Raw genomic sequence first — 21,234 nt, forward strand, 5'->3', positions numbered from 1 at the left:
GATATGTACTGAGTATATAAAGCATGAAACACAATAAAGAGGATCATGATTGAAATTGAAATTACAGGAGACAAGTATGACTTTCAAAATACCAATACACTTGCCTTATAAAATGTGAAACATGTATATCAATATCATATATCATATCCGGCCCACTATGGGACTCGGTGAATAAAGTCATCACATACCATCCTTGGCGCCACAATCACATCATCATATCATCATATCATCATATATATATATATATATATACCGTATCCCGGCCCTCTAGTGAGGGACTCGGTGAACAATGCAGTGAAACTGTGCACGAAAACGTATCTTGGCCCAGGACTCAGTGAAAGATATATTGAGGCATGCACGAGCAGAGTAGTGAGCAACCATAAGCAAACTAAATCATATCTGAGACCCAATAGAATAATCAAAATGAACCATCATCGAAAATCAAGACAATGGTCATATCAAGTACCCTTCGAATGCCGCTATGGATTATATCGAAATAGGACGGCTGAAATCATAAACACGTATCAAGACATAATGAAATAGGTTCTGGAAATCAAGAACATTAACCATCCTAATGTCTCTAAGAATAAGAACTTATACATTCGTCGTTTGTCCGTTTCATATGAATCATGCCAAAAGAAAGAAAGGATAACTTTACATACCTATTATGGGTTAATCGTAATCAAGTTCGCTTCGTCTCCCCTTTAGCCTATTTAATATGAAAGTAGCGCTATCGTTAGCAAACTATACTTTCTCGCTTATAAATCTACAACCAATCACTTATAGGAATCATTCTTTAGTTCATACTTCCTTGACTAGGGTTTTGGTTAGTTAAGAACTTAACGGAAATCGGGCAGCATTTCCCCTGTATAACTCGCCTAACCCAAACTTCTAATTAATCTCCTGTTATCACAACAATACCAACAACAACAGTAATAGAAATATTCATATCAAATCCTTACAATCTAGCCCATAAACAACTCAAACAACCCAATAACCTTTCTTAATCCTTTTCCAATCTAAATCATTAACATTTAAGATTATACACCAAACAGACCAACATATGTTTTGTATACGATACGTTATAAACTTCTTTCTTCCAAATTTAGAAGCCATATCAACGACAACACGAACAACAACATGTGAACATAAACCACACTTTTAATCTTTCAACTCAACAATTCCATATAACAACTACAACTCCTAATACCAACGAATTCATGCAATTTCTTACTTCCAATTTCATCTAATACAATTTTAATCTTTCCATTACAACACCATTAATCCAATTATACCATAAAATCAGAAGATCTTACCTTAATTTAATCAGAGCAAATTCTACACTCACTTGCACCAATTGCACTATTTCTTCTTCCTCAATTCAATACCCAATGTTACTATAACCTCCTTGGACTTGCAAATTACCTTAGAATTTAATCAAAGCAAGATTTTGTTTTTAAGGACCATGGCTGGCCGAGAGCATGGCAGCCATGGCTATGCTCTCCTTTCTCTTTCTCTTAAGCTAAAATTTGCAAAATGAAAATGAATTGTTAAGTTAGTCATTATCTTGACTATGTATATGATGTCTCTCCATGGGACACGTGCTCTCCCTATAATGACTCATCAATTCAATTTTTTCATTTGTTTTTTTAATTAAAGAATCGGGTGGGGCCCACTTTAATTATATAATTGGCTAACTTAATTAATCTTAATTAATCACTAATATCCACTTAATAATCTAATCATAGTTAATTAGTCCCTAATCTCCAATAATATTTCTATACTAATTGAAATTTATAAACAAATCGTGCACTAGTTAAAATCGAGGATTAAAAGCACCTATTTCATATCCCAAAAATAATTTCGTCCTTAACTTATGTCGATTAGCTTACGAATAATTCGACGTACAAAAACACGGGGTATAACACGTATGTTGCCCAACTTTCCGGAATTCGTTCTCGTCGACTCGTTTGATCTCCAATCCTTATGTAACCTTCTTAACACTTATTTAACACCTCATTAACAATCTAAGGGACGTTATAACTCTTCTCCAAAAAATCATTAGGTAATCATTAACTTGGTACTCGTAAATCTTTCTCGATACATAACGTATACCTTGTCTTTCTTGGCAAACTTTCTTCTCTTACTTCGAATGTCATTGAAATCTCAATTAGGATCATCAAATGCTATTTCTTACTTATTGAAACATCGCATAATTGGTGCCCTTCGTTATTCTATTCGCTGTGCATCAACGGGAAATTTTTTGAGGTGTAACATGTGTATATATATGAAATGATGTTGTTTTAATATAAAAGTTAGCATGCATGACTCCGCCTTAAAAGGCAATCAGTTACAGATTATCTCTTCATCTTATGCTCTCTTATTTCTTTATTATTTTGTTATACATGGCTTACATACTTAGTACATTGTTCGTACTGACGTCCTTTCTTTTATGGACGCTGCGTTCATGTCCGCAGGTAGACAGGGAGATGGCACAGAAGCCTAGGAGCTTTTTCAGCAGCTATACAGGTGCACTCCACTTTTTTGTACATATTTGGGGCATGGCGGGGTCGTGTCTCGTCCTCATGATCTCAGTACTCTAGTTAGAGGCTTGTAGATACATATGTGTGGGCAGTAGATGTCTCATGATCCTCTTAGTGTATATCATGTGTATCATTTTTTAGCCTCGTGGTCTTGTACATATATGTTTATTTGGAGGAGTAATTGAAGATCATCTTATGATAGGCTTGTGTTGAGAATAAGGTATATTCAAGTTTAGTTTGATGATAATTCTGAAAGGTAGTGCTCGGTGGGCTAGCTCCGGTACCCGTCATGGCCCTCTAGTTGGGTCGTGACAAAAGTGGTATCAGAGCAGTTCCGTCCTAGGGTGTGTCTACGAGCCGTGTCCAGTAGAGTCTTGTTTATGGGTGTGAAGCGCGCCATACTTATAAACAAGAGGCTGCGGGGCATTTAGGAATAATGATCGTCCTTCTTCTTCATAGATCGTGTGATAGAGCTATATTATAAGATTTCTCTTTTCCCTAATTGTGCATTATGATTTCAGTGATGCTAATGAAGAGGAAAGCAACAGCAGCTCAGAAGGGCAAAACTGCGACAGGGAGACGGATCAAATAGGAGATATAGAAGAGGGTGAGTCCCATAATGAGGCTCCATCTCATACTTCTCGTACTCCACCTGTATTAGAGGAGCATGAAGGGGTCTCCACTCCCGCTCGAGTGGCTCCAGTTCCTCCACCGGGTGCTTCAGGCCAGCAGATGACCATGGGTATTCAATTATTGACCTAGCTAGTTACTGCTCAAGCTTAGCAGCAGAGTGCAGGTCCGGGTGACAGAGTGACTAGTGCAAGGGCCCGTGATTTTACCAGTTTGAATCCTCTAGAATTTTTCGGGTCGAAGCCAGATGAAGACCCACAGGGCTTTATAGATGAGATGCTGAGGACGCTGAGAATAATACATGCTTCCGATACTGAGTCAGTGGAGTTAGAATCCTATAGATTGCAAGATGTAGCCGCTTTGTGGTATAATAGTTGGATATCTTCGAGAAAGGAAAACGCACCTCCCTCGGTATGGCAGGAATTCGTAGAATCTTTCATTTGCCATTATTTGCCATCTGAGGTCCGTTGGGCCCGAACTGATAGGTTTTTGAATTTAAAGCAAGGAAATATGAGTGCTCAGGAGTATAGTATCCGTTTTAACTCATTGGATAGGTATGCTCCGACCATGGTAACCGATATGGGAGACTGGGTGCATCGATTTGTGAGTGGCTTAGGGCCACATTTGATCAAAGATTGCTTGACAACTTAATTTCAGGAAGGGATGGTCATTTCCTATATTCAGGCCCACACCCAAAATTTAGAAGAGTAACAGCAGCTGCACAGGGGTGAGCGTGATATGGATAGAGGGCATAGTAAGAGGGTTAGATCTGCCAGTGCTAGCAGTGAGTATAGAGAGGACCAGAGGCAATAGTACTCCAGCTATTCAGGCCAGTCTATGGCTAGTCCACCTACTCGATTTGCGAGCAGGAGATTTAATCTCCATATTTATTCTGGACCGGGCCAGAGCTCGAGAGTTTCGGGTTCCCAGTTTGGAGGTGATCCTAGTCAGAGGAGACCACCGGTACCACGATGCAGCCAGTATGGTAGATTACATGTGGGTCAGTGTCACTAAGGCTTAAATGCTTTCTATGTTTATGGTCAGACTGGGTATATGATGCGTGATTGTTCATCGATGGGTGGTAGAGTTGGAGCCCAGTCCACAGGATCAGTAACCGGCTCTTCTTTGTTTGTGCGCCCTTTAGGGCAGACTCTCCAGACTTCAGCAGACCGTGGCATGGGCAGAGGGGGAGCATCCTGTTCGAGTGGCCCCCAGCCTTGTATATATGCATTAGCCGGACGACAGGATCTTGAATCCTCCCCTGATATTGTCATAGGTATATTATCTGTATTCTTTTATAATGTTTATTCCTTGATTGATCCGGGTTCAACTTTGTCATATATCACTCCTTATATTGTCGGTCGTATTGGGTGAAACTCGAGCCAACCAAACCTTTTGAAGTGTCTACTCTTGTTGGTGACCCGGTAATAGCTACACAAGTATATAGAAATTGTGTGATATGGGTATGTGATAGTCAGACTATAGCGGATTTGATTGAGTTGGAAATGTTAGATTTTGATGTTATTATGGGCATGGATTGGCTGGCCTCTCGTTATGCTAATGTGGATTGTAGAATAAAAATGGTTCGATTCTAATTCCCGAGAGAACCATTGCTTGAATGGAAAGGTAATACAGCGTCTCCAAGGGGTAGGTTTATTTCTTATCTCAAAGCGAGGAAGATGATTGCAAACGGCTATATTTATCATTTGGTCCGAGTTCATGCCACCGAAGCAATGTCGTCGACTCTTAAATCTATCCCGGTAGTAAATGAGTTTCCGGATGTATTTCAAGATGAACTTCAAGGTCTTCTACCGGAATGGGTGATTGATTTTACTATTAATGTGTTTCCAGACACCAACCCCATATCGATTCCTCCTAATAGAATGGCCCTTGCAGAATTGAAAGAGCTAAAGGCACAACTGAAGGATTTGCTCGAGAAGGGATTTATTAGACCCAGTTCATCGCCATGGGGAGCACCTGTCTTGTTCGTAAGAAAGAATGATGGTTCTTTGCGAATATGCATTGACTATAGGCAGTTGAACAAGGTGACGATAAAGAATAAATATCTGCTTCCAAGAATCGACGATTTGTTGGATCAATTGCAGAGTGCTAAGTGGTTTTGAAAGATAGATCTAAGATCAGGATATCACTGCTATACCCCGTATTTTTGTACATCGAATTATTCGCAAGCTAATCGACATAAGTTAAGGACGGGATTATTTTTGGATACGAAATAGAAACTTTTAATTTTCAATTTTAATTAGTACACGATTTGTTCATAAATTTCAATTAGTGTAGAAATATTATTGGAAATTAGGGACTAATTAACTATTATTAGATAATTAAGTAGGGATTAGTGATTAATTAAGTTAATTATATCTTGTGGGCCCCACCCGTTTTAAAATTAAAAAAAAATATATATATAAAACAAAACAAATTGGTGAGTCATAGGGGGGGGGCACGTGTCCAAGGAAGGATCACCATATATAAAGTTAGGATGATGAACAACTTAGGTAATTCATCTCATTTTTCAAGTGGAAGGTTAAGAAAAAAGAAAAAGAAAAAAGGCATTGCCATGGCTGCCAAGCTCTCGGCCAGCCATGGTTGATTAAACAAAAAATTTGTTTCTTGTTTTGATTAAGTTCCAAGGTGATTTGCAAGTCCAAGAAGGTGATAGCAACATTGGGTATTGAATTGAGGAAGAAAAAATAGTGAAATTGGAGCAAATAAGTGTAGAATTTTTGGATACGAATTGAATGCAGGATTAGTTTAACATTCGAGGACGAATGTTTCAAAGGGGGGAAGGATGTTATACCCCATATTTTTGTACGTCTAATTATTCGCAAGCTAATCGACATAAGTTAAGGACGGGATTATTTTTGGATACGAAATAGGAACTTTTAATTCTCAATTTTAATTAGTACACGATTTGTTTATAAATTTCAATTAGTGTAGAAATATTATTGGAAATTAGGCACTAATTAAATATGATTAGATTATTAAGTAGGGATTAGTGATTAATTAAGATTAATAAAGTATATTATATCTTGTGGGCGCCACCCGTTTTTAAATTAAAAAAAAATATAAAACAAAACAAATTGGTGAGTCATAGGGGGGGGGGGGGGGGCACATGTCCAAGGAAGGAGCACCATATATAAAGTTAGGATGATGAACAACTTAGGTAATTCATTTCATTTTTCAAGTGGAAGGTTAAGAAAAAGAAAAAAAAAGGCATTGACATGGCTGCCAAGCTCTCGGCCAGCCATGGTTGATTAAACAATTTTTTTTCTTGTTTTGATTAATTTCCAAGGGGATTTGCAAGTCCAAGGAAGCGATAGCAACATTGGGTAATGAATTGAGGAAGAAGAAATAGTGAACTTGGAGCAAATAAGTGTAGAATTTCCTCCGATTAAATTAAGGTAAGATTTTCATATTTTATGGTATAATTGGATTGATGGTGTTGTAATGAAAAGATTAAAATTAGATTAGATGAAATTGGAAGTAAGAAATTGCATGAATTCGTTGATATTAGGAGTTGTGGTTGTTATATGAATTGTTGAGTTGAAAGGATTAAAAGTATGATTTATGTTCATATGTTGTGGTTCGTGTTGTTGTCATGTTGTTATTGATGTGGATTCTAAATTTGGAAGGAAGAAGTGTATAATGTATCGTATACAAAGCGTATGTTGGTTTGTTTATAATCTTAAATGTTAATGATTTTGATTGGAAAAGGGTTAAGAAAGGTTATTATGTTGTTTGAGTTGTTTGTGGGCTGGATTGTAAGGATTCTATATGAATATTTCTATTACTGTCATTGTTGGTATTGCTGTGATAACAGGAGGTTAATTGGCAGTTCGGGTTAGGCGAGTTATATTGCGGAAATGCTGCCCGATTTTCGTTAAGTTCTTAACTAATAAAAATCCTAATCAAGAAAGTATGAATTGAAGAATGATTCCTATAGGCAATTGATTGCAGATTTATAAGCTAGAAAGTATAGTTTACTAACGGTAGTGTTACTTTCATATCGAATAGGCTAAAGGGGTGGCGAAGCGAACTTGACTACGGTTAACCTATAACAGGTATGTAAAGCTAACCCTTCTTTCTTTTTGGCATGATCTTTATGAAACAAACATACGACGTGTATATGATTCCAAAGAAGTTCCTATTCTTAGAGCCACTAGGATGGCCAATGTTCTTGATTTCCAGAAGCTATTTCATTATGTCTTGATACGTGTATATGATTCCAGAAGTTCTATTTTGATATAATCCATAGTGACATTCGAAAGGTACTTGATATGACTATTGTCTTGATTTTCGAGTGATAGCTCGTTTTGATTATTCTATCGAGTCTCATATATGATTTAACTTGCATATGGTTGCTCACTACTCTGCTCGTGCATGCCTCAATATGTCTTTCACCGAGTCCCGGGCCGGGTATGTTATCGTGCACAGTTTAACTGCATTGTTCACCGAGTCCCTCACTAGAGGGCCGGGTACGGTATATATATATATATATATATATATATATATATATATATATATATATATATATATATGATATAATGATATGTTTATGGCGGCCAGGATGATATATGATGACTTTATTCACCGAGTCCCATAATGGGCCGGGTATGATATATGATATTGACATGCATGATTTATGTTTCAAAAGGCAAGTGTTTTGGTATTCTGGATGTTATACTTGTCTCTGTACTCCATACTTTAGTTATGATCCTCTTTACTGTATTTCATGCTTTACATACTTAGTACATATCTCGTACTGACCCCCTTTCTTCAGGGGGCCGCGTTTCATGCCCGCAGGTATAGACACTCGATTCGGTGATCCCCCAGCTTAGGATTTCCAGTCAGCTGTCTTGGAGAGCTCCGTTGTTCTGGAGCCTAGATTTTTGGTACAGATCTTCTGATGTATATATATGTTTGTCCAGGGGTACGACGGGGCCCTGTCCCGTCATATTTCACTGTTGATACTCTTAGAGATCTGTAGACATGTGTGTGGGTTGTGTATAGATTATGATCAGCTGTGCCTATATAGTTTGTTGTGGCAGCCTTGCCAGCTTGCGTATGTTATCGATATGTAGTGGCAGCCTTGTCGGCTTGCGTATTATAATGATATATAGTGGCAGCCTTGTCGGCTTGCGTACTTTATTACGTTGTGATTGGTTGAGACTCCATAGGAGACAGATTATCATGATCTATGACGTTGAGAACCTTTGGGTCTATGTCGATTCCCATGTTGTCTATAGTGTCAGTCTGACATGTCTAGCAGGTGCACATATGGGTGTCCAGCTCGGGCACTAGTCATGGCCCACGGGGCTAGGTCGTGACAAAAGTGGTATCAGAGCGGTTCATCCTTGGAGTGTCTACAGACCGTGTCTAGTACAGTCTTGTTTATCGGTGTGTTGTGCACCACATCTATAAACAGAAAGCTACAGGACATTTCAGATATTATCTTTCCTTTTGTCTTAGATCGTGCGATAGAGCCAGAGTCTAGGAAAGATTGTTTCTGACCTCTTTTCCTGTAGGTAGGTGCAGAATTGTGAGAGATGAAGAGGCCAGCTTCGGATAGTGGGGGTGCTAAGAAGGCCCCTAGGGTAAATTCAGGACCCCAGGCTCCAGGACCGAGCAGGAGGAGCCTCAGTTACTCTATCGAGACTGACCCATCGGAGGACCCAGCGACAATTCCCCCAGAGTTTTTGATATCTAGGGTGGCGGTCCCCAAGGCCGTACCAGTTGCTCCTATGGCAGAACACCACGTTAGACCGGCTACCCCGGTAAGTGTTACAGATTACTTAGCCCCCTATCCTGGTCGTCGGTAAACCAGGAGTTGCCTGATTATCTACCTTCCCCGACTATGATGAGGAGGACGATGAAGGCCAGACGAGTAGATGGCGGGCAGATGATGACGAGGAGCACATTTCTCCTTATAGATCACCAGATCGGACTAGAGACCGATCGACTACAGGTATATGAGACCTTATTGAAATTTCCTATGTATGTGCATTTGCTATAGATTGTTACCTAATAGCGGCGAGCGGAAATCAAAGGGGCCGACAACCAAGTATTTACGAGTAACAGTGACCAAGGTGTTCCCATCACCGTGGGAATTTTGAAATCTAGGATGGAAAATAGTTGTACATACAGGTGAAAGTTGGATATCAAGGTTACATAATGAGAATTTGTATATACGGAATGGCAAACTAGCCATCATTATGGTAAGTATAGTAAGAAAATGGGTCGAAGGTATATATATTGTAGATAAGCTTAGTTATAAAGGGTGCACAGAAGAAGCTAAAGGAATCAGTAACGGTAAGCAGAATATATGTTAGACATAGTGTGAATGTTGCAGGTATGATCGAAACCTGCAGTTAAAGATTGAAAGGGAAAATAAATAGGAAAGTGTAACAGGTACAGTTTGAGTTGGACACACGAGGTAAGTTCATCATTTTCATCTTGTGATTGATATGGGGAGCCCTGTGCGGCTACGATACGATGTAATATATATGTGTATGTTGGCCCTGTGAGGCATTGTTAGTATTTCCTGCGTGCAGGTTTTGAGATAGTAAGATATATAGAGGAAACTCTGCCAAAATTTTCTTAGAAATAAAAAGAGAATGAGATATAAGTTCGTAATATTTTTGAAAGGTCGTGTCAACAGTGACGATAAGATTTGACTAAGTCGCAAGTACGTCCAACTTCGAGAAATAAGGTTAACGGTTGAATTGATAATAATAATAATTATTATGAGGTCGACATTGATATGGTAAATTTATCATGTTGGATTAAATTTTTAAGAGATACCCTCCATGTCAACCGTAAGAGGCATCATTCTTATTTGGGAAATTCGATTTTGAAGAAGCGAATATGAGCAGCAAAGTTTGGAATTCATTTGAACGGACCAGAATACTTTCCAGCCACATTTTACCTTAGAAAAAGCTCATGTTGAAGAGCAAAAATCGTCCAGCAATTAAGTTTCACTTTTATTGAAGAGTACAAAGCATACAACAAGTAATTTATGAACTAAATAATTCGTTCATGACCCAAGAACAAATCTGGAGGTAAACTATGTAAACCAAGCATTAGAATCCCCGTGATGCTTGTCGGATTCTAGTTCCTCCTCTTGTGGTGGGTTGGAGGATTTTTATGAGAATGAGTAAAGCCCGGTGAGGAAGCGACTAAAAGATACGACGTGATCTATGTGACTAAGGTATAAAGGAAAATATGAAATGGAAAGGCAGAGTATAGAACGAATGAGAAAGACTTATAAAGTTCTATAGGGAAAGTTCAGAATAAAGAGTATGCGGTAACGAAAATGAAAGCGAGCGAGATAACAGCGCAATAATAGGTTATGACATGTATAGCTGAGAGCACGAGTAATATAAGTGACGGATCTGTGAAAGACCAAACTATAAAGATAAGCAACGAAGCAGAATGAGTGCCAGAAAATGACTGGGATGGTAAGAGCAAATAGTGATGAGCAGAATATGTTTTGAGAATGAGAAAGGGATTATGCAGAAATAGTGTTTTCCGGAGGATACAGAGATAGCATGAGATTCCTCGTGCACAGAATGAAAGATGCACATAGATTGGAGAAATGGTAAGGGAATACTAAAGGAAGCACCCTAGATAGACAAAATTAATTGAGTACGAATGGAAGATAAAAGAGAAATACATAGCTACGAACTTAAAGGTGTAGTAAGATGACAAGGTGGTAAGATAAGACCATTATCAAGATGGATTTGATATGATTTTAAGTTAAACGTTAGCGTTGGGTACACGACAAGGGTGAAAGAGCATAAGGTATAAAGGAGTACTGCGTATATATGACTTCACCTCGGAAATAGTGAAATCCGAAAAAAAAATGAGGATTGTAGATTTGCGAAACAACTTATGTATTGTAAATTTATTAGAGGAAGCAGATGATATCCGTTGGGATAAGATACTGTTATAAGAGACCTTGGGACACTTATCATCAAAATATAAATGCTACCTAATTGAGAAATTGGAACGACTATAAGTATTACCTAATTACTGATCGGAGTAAGTGGAATGTGGCCTTAGATGAGTTCCTACATGGGGCGAATTACTCGAGTATAGATGGTTAGATGAGATTTTGTACTGTATATAGAAAAGTTCTCATTGCCTCGTGATTGTGTTAAGGTTTCGTACATGGGTAATCTAAGTTATAGATGATAAAGAAAAGACATGGATATGGTGCAGTATATCAAATGTATTGGGAAAAGAATCATATGAATTTGAAAAATTGGAAATGGGGACACAGAGCAGAATGTAAATAGATAATGATGTAAGTACACCCAAAAAAGGGGGGAAGCGGATGAGAGAAATGCAAGTGTAAGATGAAAACAACTGACACTGCAATATATTTAATACGGATACTTAAACTTCAAGTGAGATTCCTTGCTGAAACAAGTTAGTAAGATTTGAAAGCCAGCAATAAACGGATAGAAGTCAGGATGGTATTTGAGTACAATTAAAATGTTGGCAACGGAGTTGTATGCTAATGATATTGTGACTTATAAGTAGCAAAGAAGGAGGGATAGGGAATCTCCTATAGTAGAATATGAGAAAATTGAATGGTAAGTAAAGGAAGGAAAAAGGAGTATGACAAGATGGACAGCAAGTGAGTTTTAGTACAAATAAGATATGTAGAGCAGAATGAACCAGGAGAAGGAAAGACTATGACTAAGATTGGGTGTACTTTGTACAAGATGTACAAGGATAGTTATGCGATCTACGCATATTTATATGTTAAGAATGAGACCAAGTGAGTACTTGACAAGAAGAGTAATGATTCAATAGTAACAATGTGGTTACGATATTTTGGATACATTAGGGAAAGGTGTAAGATGGTTTGAACCAAAATACCGAGATAGGATTAGTACTGAGGGCAAAATCCATAGTTGAGTCCCGATATCAATTGAAAAATATACGAGAAGAATGTAAGATCTGCATAAAGACTAGTGAGACGACGCTAAGATATCTCTTGGGCTCATTTGAGCACTTATGCATATTCTGATGCGTGATAGGAAAACTAAGCGCAAAATCTGAGTAAAGAGACAATAGAAGAATTTGAACTAAAGATAAAAGAAACAACCCGAGGTAATATACCTAAAGTGTTACAAGTTAGGTTAAGGGAAATTACGAAACGGCTTAACCGAGACGATCAGAACAAGCGGGTTACTGGTTACTGGGTGGCAGTGACTTTATATGTCAAATCAAAAGAAATTCTTTCAGAATTATACCAGTTAATAATAGACAGGTCACAGAGCAGCTATGGAAAGTTATAATATGAGGGAACTCCAGCACTACTTGATAGTCAACTCTAATGATCGAGATTAAGAGCTAAAAAGAAAAATGACAGTTAAAAAGAAAGTCGAGAAGTGATACCTGAGTCTGAAGATTCCAGAATATAAACTGGAACAGCAGAGCAATATAAGGTTATTGAAGTAAAAAAAAATTCTACCTTGGAAAATTTCATTTTGTTCGTAAAATTACGAAGATTCTACGAGTTACCAGAGGTATGAATACTCCAAGGATTGAAAAGTCTAATGAATCGATAAGGAACGTTTGCACGTTATAAGATCTTGATTAAGGATTAAGAGGTAAGATGAAGTGAACGATCCGTCTTAAAGGAGTAACTATAGAAAAAAAAAGGAGAGTAAAGACAACGACGTAGAATTACCACTTCGAGAGGCAAGAGCAAGAACAAATATTATGAAAATGGTTACTGAGAAAGCTGGAATGTATTATAACAGATTGTAGGAAATCGACCAACGAAAGAGGCATGTGAGGAGTATAATTCAGTAAGAGAACATTCAAGGAAATATTGGGAATGCAGGATTAGTTTAACATTCGAGGACGAATGTTTCAAAGGGGGGAAGGATGTTATACCCCATATTTTTGTACGTCTAATTATTCGCAAGCTAATCGACATAAGTTAAGGACGGGATTATTTTTGGATACGAAATAGGAACTTTTAATTCTCAATTTTAATTAGTACACGATTTGTTTATAAATTTCAATTAGTGTAGAAATATTATTGGAAATTAGGCACTAATTAAATATGATTAGATTATTAAGTAGGGATTAGTGATTAATTAAGATTAATAAAGTATATTATATCTTGTGGGCGCCACCCGTTTTTAAATTAAAAAAAAATATAAAACAAAACAAATTGGTGAGTCATAGGGGGGGGGGGGGGGGGCACATGTCCAAGGAAGGAGCACCATATATAAAGTTAGGATGATGAACAACTTAGGTAATTCATTTCATTTTTCAAGTGGAAGGTTAAGAAAAAGAAAAAAAAAGGCATTGACATGGCTGCCAAGCTCTCGGCCAGCCATGGTTGATTAAACAATTTTTTTTCTTGTTTTGATTAATTTCCAAGGGGATTTGCAAGTCCAAGGAAGCGATAGCAACATTGGGTAATGAATTGAGGAAGAAGAAATAGTGAACTTGGAGCAAATAAGTGTAGAATTTCCTCCGATTAAATTAAGGTAAGATTTTCATATTTTATGGTATAATTGGATTGATGGTGTTGTAATGAAATGATTAAAATTAGATTAGATGAAATTCGAAGTAAGAAATTGCATGAATTCGTTGATATTAGGAGTTGTGGTTGTTATATGAATTGTTGAGTTGAAAGGATTAAAAGTATGATTTATGTTCATATGTTGTGGTTTGTGTTGTTGTCGTGTTGTTATTGATGTGGATTCTAAATTTGGAAGGAAGAAGTGTATAACGTATCGTATACAAAGCGTATGTCGGTTTGTTTATAATCTTAAATGTTAATGATTTGGATTGGAAAACGGTTAAGATTGGTTATTGGGTTGTTTGAGTTGTTTGTGGGCTGGATTGTAAGGATTCTACATGAATATTTCTATTACTGTCATTGTTGGTATTGCTATGATAACAGGAGGTTAATCAGAAGTTCGGGTTAGGCGAGTTATATAGGGGAAATGCTGCCCGATTTCCGTTAAGTTCTTAACTAATAAAAATCCTAATCAAGAAAGTATGAATTGAAGAATGATTCCTATAGGTAATTGATTGCAGATTTATAAGCTAGAAAGTATAGTTTACTAACGGTAGCGTTACTTTCATATCGAATAGGCTAAAGGGGCGGCGAAGCGAACTTGACTACGGTTAACCTAAAACAGGTATGTAAAGTTAACCCTTCTTTCATTTGGGCATGATCTTTATGAAACAAACAGACGACGTGTATATGATTCCAAAGAAGTTCCTATTCTTAGAGCCACTAGGATGGCCAATGTTCTTGATTTCCAGAAGCTATTTCATTATGTCTTGATACGTGTATATGATTCCAGAAGTTCTATTTTGATATAATCCATAGTGACATTCGAAAGATTCTTGATATGACTATTGTCTTGATTTTCGAGTGATAGCTCGTTTTGATTATTCTATCGAGTCTCAGATATGATTTAACTTGCATATGGTTGCTCACTACTCTGTGTTATATCCCGCGTTTTGTGAAATTGGATAATTCAAGATAATCGCGGGGAGACAACAATCAAGGCAATATTTTATGTTGTTTGACACATGGGTTGTTTATGAAAAATTCTAGAAGTGGAGACAATGAGAATGGTTCAGAGCATAAAGGGGAATTCACAAAATGACTTGTGGTAATAATGAGAAGAGTCGAGGGGCAAAATGGGAACTTCACAAAAGTTTTGAAAGTTTATAAAAATTTCCATGTTGGTTGTGTGGCATAAGTATATGCCCACATTGCTTTGGGGGCTAAAGTGTATCAAGAAAAACATTTGGTCTTCTTTGACCACATAAAACAATCCAAAAAAAAGGAGGAAAATCAAGAAAATTGGGGAGTCTTCTAGAGAGGGGCATGTGCCCCTCACATGCATGGGATATATATGGATATATATTTGTATTATCTTCCAATTCAAGACAAGAAAAAGGATAAGAACAAAAACAAAAGAATAGAAGAAAGAAAAGAAGGAGGGTTCGGCCAACCCTTGGTAATTCAAGATCAAATTGGAGCCATCAAAAAAATAATTTCTTGGTGCAAACTTGCTAATTGAAAGGTGCTTGTTAACGTGGGAGTGTTGTTAGAAGCGTTGGATTGATCGTTTTCCCTATCTACCACTTTAGGCAAGTTGAGGAGTTGAAGAAGAAATGTGAGTTTTAATCTTGTTTTGTGTGTTATGAAGGTTTATATGTGTTGTAGTATGCTAAGATGAATGAAATTCATGAAGGAAATAAATGTAGCATGTTGGCCGTGAGGTAGCACATAAATATGTATGTGTAGGAATCATGTTGTCTAGTGTTTGGTTGTGAATGATATGTAGAAAATGGAAATTCAATGAGTTGGAGAAATTGTAGTGTACATGTATTTGGGAGCTTATATTACAAATGGAAGCATAATGATCCTAGTAACATATTAGTAGTTGGAAGTTCATTTCGGAAGGTTATGTGAATCGAATGTTATGTTCTTGCATGTATGAAATGTCATGATATTAGAATGATGTTGTTGGAATGTATATATATAAGGTTGTTATTGACTTTATGGAAGTTGGAAAGTGTTGAAGAAAGTGGTAAATTGATATAATGTATCGTGAGTTGAATATGTGAATTGCTAGGATGATTGTTGATTATGTTAATAGTTTGGCCGGGTTTAAATTCCCGGATTGTGTTTGATGAGAATTTGGCCATGTTGAATATCGAGGATGGTGTATTTACAGAGGAAATGCTGCCAAAATTTCGGTAGCCAAGTGTTTCCTCAAGATTCTAACTCAAAGTATACTAATGAAAGTTTTGGTAAAAATGACCAATTCGCAGATTTTGACGAGATTGTGACGCGAATTTGGAGTAGCTAAAGGAGCGAAAAGAGGTATGTAAGGCGTCACCCTTCTTTCTATGGCATGTCTTGGTTGTAATAAGTCGGGCGCGAGCCTCGGGGACAACTTGGTTCCCCGGAACCTGCACCTGAAGTTTTCAACTTTTTGTTCAGTTGAATTGAAGTAGAAAGTGTGCAAAATGATGAAAAGACCTTCTAGACCCTTATAACTTGCCTAAATGGGACCCGATTACCCTAAGACTCATACAAGTAACGTTATGACGTAATATGGGTAAATTGTATACGCTACCGAGGTGGGCCCGTTACTCTCGAATCTTTCTATAGCCTTGGTTGACGTACTTGAAGTGAATCCAAAGGGGGCCTCTGATCCCGATTTCGTCACCAAGTGATAAGTACTATGGCTGCTCCAACGAGAGTGTTTCTATGACGATAATGATAACGGCAATGTCAGATAAGAGAAGGTAGCTATGATAAGTACGACCGGAATGATCCTACGACCGAAATCTCTAAGCTAAGGATCTAATGTTATATGAAATTGATAAACTAATTTCTAAATCGTATTTATATTTCCTAGTTATAACTTTATTTTCTAAGACTCCCAAAACCTATGACTGTCATCTAAAATGCCTACGATTCCATTTTTGGTTACTGTAACATTATTCTCCGTTGATAGTCTCACCTTAAAATACTTGTTCCTTCAAGGTGAGACAAAGCTATCACTAGCATTCCGTAAAGTAATCGGAGATCACCGACCTTATGTCACTCCGATGGATATATGATTTTCATTGGCTCTCTTGTGTGCCTATATGATATATGTATATAAAACGGGTATACGTGTATGGATATGCATATATATAAGATAAAGTAATTGTATATGAGACAGGTATATGCATAAAAGATGAGTAAATGTATATGTATGTGTATATAGGGAAGAGGGAAGGGACACTGTTATATCACCACCTGATCAGCTGGATTCCATCCTGGACGCGGGATGCCCGGACGCGGGATATGGGATGAGTCGTACGCGGCGTCTGTATATATATATATATATATAATGTGTGATACATATGTGATGTACTATGTTGGGTCATCGTTGGGGAGGGGGTTGGGAGAGCCGATTGTATTCAGCGTCTGTAAATGTAAATGAAAGATACCGTCTACTGAATTGTACTGTTTTCTGTATACATGAATAAGGGACACCCAGGGGGTTGGGAGAGCCGATTGTATTCGGCGTCCGTAAACGTGAGCAAAAGATACTGTTACTGAAACGTACTGTTTTATTTCTGTACACCAGAATAAGTAATATGAAAATGTTGATTCCTATGCCTATGAAAAGAAACGTTTCAAAGACGGAAAGCCAAGTCTACATGACAGCCGGCCCGAAAAGGGGCCTCCCTATGTACAGGTTACGTTCTTGCCTCGTTATACGCGCTATGACTCCGTGATATTACTATTGATCGCACTCTATGTTACTGCTTGCATGGTTTTCCATGCCTTACATACTCGGTACATTATTCGTACTGACGTCCCTTCTTGTGGACGCTGCGTTCATGCCGCGCAGGTCAGCAGGTATACGGACCGGGTTTCGAGGGCTCTATCTGCAGCATTGTACAGTGCTCCAGTCGTTCCGGAGCCTCATATCATTGGTACTATTTTGTGTATGTATTTTCGGGCGCGACAGTACTCGGCCCTTTCTATGTATAAATGTACTATGTCTAGAGGCTCGTAGACAGATATACACAGACAGTTATGTACAGTCAGTTAAGTACAGTTAGATATATGGTGTTTTGGCATGTTAATGTTGATGTATAAGTGATAACGAAGTTTATTAGTCTATGTTCAGAATGACGCCGCTAATGTTAATGGTAAAAAAAAAATGGCTCTGTTTACATGGCTTGCTAAGAGGTAAAGGTAAAACGATAGACAAGGGGTGCTCGGTACTCGTCACGGCCCCTAGACGGGTCGTGACAGAAGTGGTATCAGAGCAGTTCGGTCCTAGGAGTTTGTCTACGAGCCGTGTCCAGTAGAGTCTTGTCTATGGGTGTGTAGCGCGCCACACTTATAAACAGGAGGCTACGGGGCATTTAGGAAATGTGACCTTCTTTGTATTCTGAAATCGTGCGATAGAGCTATGTTTCCAGGCTTCCATGCTCCTTTTCTAAAACCGATGTTATGGTTTCAGTAATGCCGCCGAAGAGAAAGGCTACGACGGCCGAGAAAGCCAAGGGGGTGGCGGCCCGCAGAGTTGAATAGGAGCTAGACGAAGAAGAATCTCATAATGAAGCTCCCCCTCAGACTGTTCCTGCACCCCCTGCACCGGCAGAGCAGGGAAGAGCTCCAACTCCAGCCCCCGCACCTCCAGTTCCACCGCCAGCAGCTCCGGGCCAGCAGATGGCAGAGGCCATCCAGTTATTGACCCAGCTAGTCGCCGCACAAGCTCAGCGGCAAGATGTGGACACAGGCGACAGGGCGGTAAGCGCAAGGGCCCGAGACTTTATTACCCTGAAGCCGCCAGAGTTCTATGGATCGAAGCCAGAGGAGGACCCGCAGGGTTTTATAGACGAGATGCTGAGGACTCTGAGGATCATACATGCTTCGGATACGGAGTCCGTAGAGTTGGCTTCATACAGGCTGCGGGATGTGGCAGTTCTGTGGTACGGTAATTGGATATCATCGAGGGGAGCAAATGCACCCCCTCCGGTTTGGCAGGAGTTCACTGAGGCTTTCCTACGACATTTCCTACCGCCAGAGGTTCGACGGGCTCGGGCCGATATGTTCTTGAACCTGAGACAGGGAAATATGAGCGTTCGGGAATACAGCCTTCGTTTCAACTCGCTCGCCAGGTATGCCCCCGCCCTGATAGCGGATAGGGGAGACCATGTGCACCGGTTTGTAAGTGGGCTAGGGCCACATTTGGTTAAGGAATGCTTGACGGCCTCACTCCAGGACGGGATGACTATTACCCGCATCCAGGCCCACGCCCAAAATCTGGAAGAACAATATCAGCCACGGAGAGAGGAGAGTTTTCCAGATATGGGATCCAGAAAAAGAGGCAGATTTTCCAGGGCTAGAAGCGAGTATAGAGGGGGGCAGGCACAAGAACAATCCAGGTATTCAGGCCAATCAGCGGCCAGTGCCCCACCTCGATTTGTGGATAGGGGATTTGATCGCCCTACTTATTCAGGACCAGGTCAGGGTACCAGAGCTTCGGAGTCCCAGTACAGAATTGATTCCGGCAGGATGGGGATTCCCCGACCACGATGTGCTCGGTGTGGCAAGCCACACTCTGGGCAGTGCTACTTAGACACCGGTGGTTGTTTTGCCTGTGGTCGGACTGACCATTTTGTACGTGATTGCCCGCTAAAGGATGGAGGAGGCCAAACTCAGCTAGCCGGATCAGCGATCGATTCGACGTCGACCGTGCGCCCTCGTGGACAGACTTCTCAGGCCCCAGCGGGCCGCGGCCGAGGTAGAGGAGGAGCACCTAGTTCAGCCGGTCCTCCACACCGCCTATATGCACTGACAGGACGACAGGACCCTGAACCTTCCGCAGACGCGGCCACAGGTACTTTTCAGTATTTTCTGCGATAAATGTGTGTTAATTAATTCGGATTTTATTTTTCCCCTATACTGTCCTCTGTATTACTGAACACACTGAAAATTTGGACGAAAAATGGTCATACGCATAGGTAAAAAGGCGAATACGGGAAATTTCGAAGGTGAGAACCGTAAATAAAGGAAAAGACGTGTTACGCGAACGTTTCGAAAACTGCCGAGACCCCAACTCGTTCCATATTATGTGACATAAGTAGTACGGGGAAGCGGAAGTAAAAATATTGACCCCGAGACATCGGAATGCATTAAAGTTCCAAGGTTAAGCGTGCTCAGGTGGGAGTAATTCCATGATGGGTGACCCCCTGGGAAATATGCTGAAAATTCCATAAATGCGAAAACAACAGATAAGTGTAAAAGTAGGCAGCCCAGAGTAAATTGGGGTGTGGAAAGAGGTGAGAAACCCCATACGAGCCATATAGGCCGAGAGGGATTAAACTAACAGAAAAAGAAAAGTCATGACAACAGAAAGCCTTGGGAACGAAGGAGAAAAGTACAGGTGTCGCAGGGTGGGACCAATATTGAGTCCACACTGACTAAGGGAAGGAATTCCTAATGTGGCGATGTACAGGAACATGTCTAGTGAGGGGATAGACGCAGCAGATGCTACAAGAAAGAAGCACAACTGTAAAGATCGCAAGAGGGCAACCTAAGCTTCTAAGATGGACATGCTAAGTGACATGAGGCATCTATGACGGAGACCTCCCCGAAATAATATACTACGCTATGAGGCTAGTTCAACATTCGAGGACGAATGTTCTAAATGGGGGGAGGATGTTATATCCCGCGTTTTGTGAAATTGGATAATTCAAGATAATCGCGGGGAGACAACAATCAAGGCAATATTTTATGTTGTTTGACACATGGGTTGTTTATGAAAAATTCTAGAAGTGGAGACAATGAGAATGGTTCAGAGCATAAAGGGGAATTCACAAAATGACTTGTGGTAATAATGAGAAGAGTCGAGGGGCAAAATGGGAACTTCACAAAAGTTTTGAAAGTTTATAAAAATTTCCATGTTGGTTGTGTGGCATAAGTATATGCCCACATTGCTTTGGGGGCTAAAGTGTATCAAGAAAAACATTTGGTCTTCTTTGACCACATAAAACAATCCAAAAAAAAGGAGGAAAATCAAGAAAATTGGGGAGTCTTCTAGAGAGGGGCATGTGCCCCTCACATGCATGGGATATATATGGATATATATTTGTATTATCTTCCAATTCAAGACAAGAAAAAGGATAAGAACAAAAACAAAAGAATAGAAGAAAGAAAAGAAGGAGGGTTCGGCCAACCCTTGGTAATTCAAGATCAAATTGGAGCCATCAAAAAAATAATTTCTTGGTGCAAACTTGCTAATTGAAAGGTGCTTGTTAACGTGGGAGTGTTGTTAGAAGCGTTGGATTGATCGTTTTCCCTATCTACCACTTTAGGCAAGTTGAGGAGTTGAAGAAGAAATGTGAGTTTTAATCTTGTTTTGTGTGTTATGAAGGTTTATATGTGTTGTAGTATGCTAAGATGAATGAAATTCATGAAGGAAATAAATGTAGCATGTTGGCCGTGAGGTAGCATATAAATATGTAT

This window comes from Lycium barbarum, chromosome 4 (assembly GCF_019175385.1).
Source record: "Lycium barbarum isolate Lr01 chromosome 4, ASM1917538v2, whole genome shotgun sequence".
Lineage (NCBI taxonomy): Eukaryota > Viridiplantae > Streptophyta > Magnoliopsida > Solanales > Solanaceae > Lycium > Lycium barbarum.